Source organism: Palaemon carinicauda, chromosome 18 (assembly GCF_036898095.1).
Source record: "Palaemon carinicauda isolate YSFRI2023 chromosome 18, ASM3689809v2, whole genome shotgun sequence".
NCBI classification, from domain to species: domain Eukaryota; kingdom Metazoa; phylum Arthropoda; class Malacostraca; order Decapoda; family Palaemonidae; genus Palaemon; species Palaemon carinicauda.
In genome coordinates, this window is record NC_090742.1 from 134,520,796 (window position 1) to 134,525,795 (window position 5,000).

Genomic DNA, 5,000 nt, shown 5'->3' on the forward strand with positions numbered 1-5,000 from the left:
TTTTACTCAGTCATTCTAGTTTCTAAGATTTTTGTTCCACTTGTCGGCGTTTCTGGGAATTCTGACCGTTTAGACTCGTGGCCATCGTGCTACAAGCATCTGAGATCTCTTAGGGCTAGAAGGGCGCAGTTTTTTAGAGATTCCCTTTGCGAAGGGCGAGCTCACTTATCTTTTTTCAGTTGGTTTGCTAGCTGTCATACTGCATTTTCTTTTAGCCTCTGGGATTTTTCTTATGACTTGACCTATCCAGGCCTAGCCTATCCTTCGACGGCGTGTTCGTTGGTCCATTATGCTACGTTCATTCATTTTTTTTCATGCTGGCTTACAGCAGCTATATTGTGTTACCCTTTGTGAAGGGTGAATTTTTTCTGTCGGTGCGCTGACAGCTGTTCGCTGCCGTATCCTAGCCACTGAGAATTCTAGATTGAGTAGTAACATTTTTTACTTTATGTCATTACACCTCTCAGTGGTGAGTCTTTCTGTTACTGGCATCGAACTTAATTCTATTTATAATGCTGTGTTTTTGCAATTGTTGTGGTGAGGCCTAATCCCATCAGGGCTCTGGTCTTATAGAACCATCACCATACCTCTTTATTATTATTTCTTGGTCATACCATAGTGATACGTCTCTGTTTAGGCAGTGTGCCCTATACTGCCACAACCTTTTCTTACGGCATGATGTTTCTGTGGAAACTACTGTCATTTGACTTTGCTGCCAGTCTTACCGACACTGCCGTTACTGACGGCAGATCAAGCGTATAGATAATTCTCTGGTACACTTCCATCAGGACGACATGACTCAAGCCCAAAAAAGGGATTTTGACATAGAAAAAATTGTTGTCCTGATGGCCTGCCCATTAGTTCATTTCTCTCCTATCCCTTTACTCGTTGGAGGCTTCTATTTCACAGTAGCTCCGCTGTGATGTGGAATGAAGCGGCAGGATCATATGGGAGCACCGAAACGCGATATGATATGTAACGGCTCCTCACTTATCCTTCCCCTTAGAGGATTAGACTGGGAAAGGTCTATTCGGGGTGCAGATATCTATGGTTATCGTAGGATACGTCCCTGATTATACACGATATCTTCGGATAGTCGTTCCGGGGGTTAGAACCCCGTGATTCCTGACGGTAATTCTCTTATAATATCAGTCGCAGAAATATTATACAGTAGGAAGCACCGGCGTCAATGACCTTAGATGTCAGGATGCCTGAAAACATTCTAACAATCAATCAATCAGTAGAAAGCAGCCGAAGGGAACTTCCATCCGAACGACAGGGCTATCTCAACGAAAAATAGATTTTTCCTTCGTCAAAATCTCTTTTATATATATATATATATATATATATATATATATATATATATATATATATATATATATATATATATATATATATTAAGCTATATAACGAGGACTAAATACCCAGTGAAAGCAATATTTAGCTATATGATTCAAAGGTTAATATTACTTCTCGTTTATCGAATGACATGATTCTGTCTTTATGCAAATGTAATGGCCAATTATATGAAAACTTCAGAAAATCGCCACGGTTATCTAACATGATTTGTTTTTACTCTAATAATCAGCCTCTTTCACATGTTTTCTCTATAGCTCACTTCTCACATAAAGGACATAATATAGTTTTGCCTAGATAATTTTAGCTAAAACTACCGTATTAATCCTCTAGTGCTGCCATCGGTAACATAGGCGTACTCTAGGGAATGCAATGTCTTGATCAAGATCATATAATCTATAACTATAAGCTAACATTTATAATGTTACTGTCGTCACCACCGTTTATTTCCCTCGTGCAGAGATTTCATGGATTATGAAATTATAACTATAACATCCAGTTAGCTGTGGAGTGTGAATAAACTGAAGGGTCTCTTTTCTTTAGATGACTAAACTTTAATTGATAAGTATGTTAACAAGAACAAATAGCGAAGATTTAATCTTTAAAGATCATTTATTATTGGATCCAAAGGAAGCAATTAAGATTGACGAAATCAACGGAATTAGGCTGGTGAAGACTGTAGCTGGATAGATAGTGTTAGACATGAATTTTTGATGTTCATTGTTAGATTTCCGACGAATGGTAGATTTATGGGAATAACCCTGTATTGATTGGTAATACAAATGAATAACTGAAAGGAGGATTACGCAAAGCGAGTGATGACATGAAGGGTTAAGGACTATGCAACTCTGTCCCTAAAACCTAAAACAGTACTATTGGCCTGGGCTGAGAACACACTAGACGTCTGGCAATTGAAAGAGGTAATATAATTGAACAAACTGATAATTTTCTACAACTTAGTAGCAGTTTTTCATCTAATGCATGTTGAATTATGTAATTATAGTGAAGAGTTATGAAATGAATGGGACAATATATGAGAAAAATACGTGTATATAGAAAGTAATTGGACGATACTGATTCTGTTTACAAAAGAGATAATGGAGCCCATTTTCTACGTCAATTTTGTTTGAAGGATGTGAAAAATTCACGATTGTTAAAACAATAAAAAAAAAGAGATTAAAAGAAATTAAATTGTCGATGTGGAGGGAAGTTTAATTGCGCTCTTGGTGAGAAGCATAATAGATAATAAAGATTGGTAAAAGATCGTCATAAAAATGGAATATCGAAAACTATTATGGGAAACGTAGCATGGTAAAGAAGAAGACTAAGAAGAAAAAGAAGATGAGGGGTCCAAGTTCCAAGATCCACGTCGCTTACTCCATAACTACGGGAGTAGATGTGCAGGTGCATAGCTTTTTATTCTTACGAACACGAGAAAATTAGGATTTTATCTGCTTAAGAACCAGCCAGAACTGCATGAAAGGTAACTTCCAAACCTATACAGCACGTTCTTCCGCCAATAGCAATCGTGGTCACAACAAATACGTCTGTTCCTCCAATCTTTTTATTGCTGGAATTCGTCTGACATCCTAAAGGTTCATAGGACTTCAGTCAGAGTTGAGTTAACTGAACTGTGGAAGAAGACTCATAGTTGGATCCACTGGCTTTGAGTATAGTAGCATTTATGGACCCAATCTATTTCCCTCAATGGCAAATTCAGCACTTGCATACTGTACATGTAGGGAGATGTATGTATAAAACAAAATTGAACCTTATATAACCATGGTGGTTTCACGTAAGGCGAACCCTACAAGTCAGTCAATCTTGATCTCCCTACATCTTTTCATAGCCATGTGAAGCTACAGATCATAATTATGGTATAATTTTTTATCATAAATCTCAGAACTAAAGTTGTGCGTCTCACATGAAAATTTAAAGGTTATTATGAGTGGCAGAACAAACGAGTAGTTATTGTTTTGTCAAATATAGCCCTCAATACTGAACATATTACCATTTAATCAGCCTTCAAGGTCCTATGACCAGATAATGTTTGCTCATAAATCGTCATTCAGATCTATCGGTACTCCCAGTGTACCTTTCTTACCATATAGCCACACCGAGGTCATGATTAGACCAGGTTAAATTTATTAACCCTTTTTGGAGGTTTTAATGCAGAATCAACAAAATGAGAGTTTCTAATGATTGTACTAATCCACCGGAATAATAAGATTAATATAGACAATCGTGCACTCAAAGTAGGCTAAACATTTACTTCCTTTACGAACTTATATAAAAGAATTGATGGATACTTATAATTGTAGATGAAATGGCAAGAGATAAAAGGAAAAAGAAAGGCATGCAAAAAAGCATCCACCGCAATAATAAGATTAATGTAGACAATCATGCACTCAATATAGGCTAAACATTTACTTCACTTGCGAACTAATAGAAGATAACAGAAGAATTCTTACAAATGTAAATGAAATATGTAAAGCATTGGTAATAGATAAGAGATAAAAGGAAAAAGAAAGGCATGCAGAAAAGCAAACAGGGAACGTATGCAATTAGGTCATTCATTCTATTTGCTCTTTTGATCTGGTAAAAGATTCAGTCTAAGGCATCGGAAGCCCAGCAATTAACAAAGGAACGCACGATTTATTGAGGCTCCATAAGATCTCTCTTCTCGCTAATTCCTGAATGATGATTCCCATTTCCTTGCGGAAAAGCGGACATTGGTAAATTTGCATAGCTTAACGAATCTCTCTCTCTCTCTCTCTCTCTCTCTCTCTCTCTCTCTCTCTCTCTCTCTCTCTCTCTCTCTCTCTCTCTCTCTCTGCTTTTCGCTTAGATATTTTCTTTTATTTGTTCATATTGATATTAAAATGCTAAGCTATAACGGTGCATCAGGTCGATTTTGATTCCAACTCTAAAAGCCTGATTTTGATTGGAATTAGTAATGCTGTTTAAATCATTTTATAGTTTTCTTGGTAGTTCAATGGATAGGACTACTGTCTCTTTTCTACCCAGGTCCTTATGCCAGGGTTAAGTTTTTGAAAGGGCCACATGAGCCTATCAACATTTATATTCCCACGAGTTAATCCCAAGGTATGTAATTTCGATATTAAGAAATGTTCAAGGTTTAATTTCTCTAAACTGTATATATATGGCATTATCATGATTATTATTAATAATTTCATTATTATAATAATAATAATAATAATAATAATAATAATAATAATAATAATAATTATTATTATTATTATTATTATTATTATTATTATTATTATTATTATTATTATTATTAATAATATCATCATTATTATTATAAGGTAAGCTATCAATATTTAGGATATCTAATCTCTAATACATGATCTTTAAAATTTGAGTTTAATGAAAAATTGAAAAATAGAAATCAGACAATGGCTAGGTTAAGTAAAAGTTTGATACCATATCTCCTGAAATTGGATATAAAAATCAAGCTACGCATTACTTTAGTGAGATCAGTTTTACTCTATGAACATAAGTCGTGGTATGACAATGAATCAATATCCATCAGATTTCGTAGATTTTAGAACAAACCCCTCGGAAGAATACTGGTAGTTAAATGTCAGGACAGGATAAGAAATGAAACTATAAGAGAGATT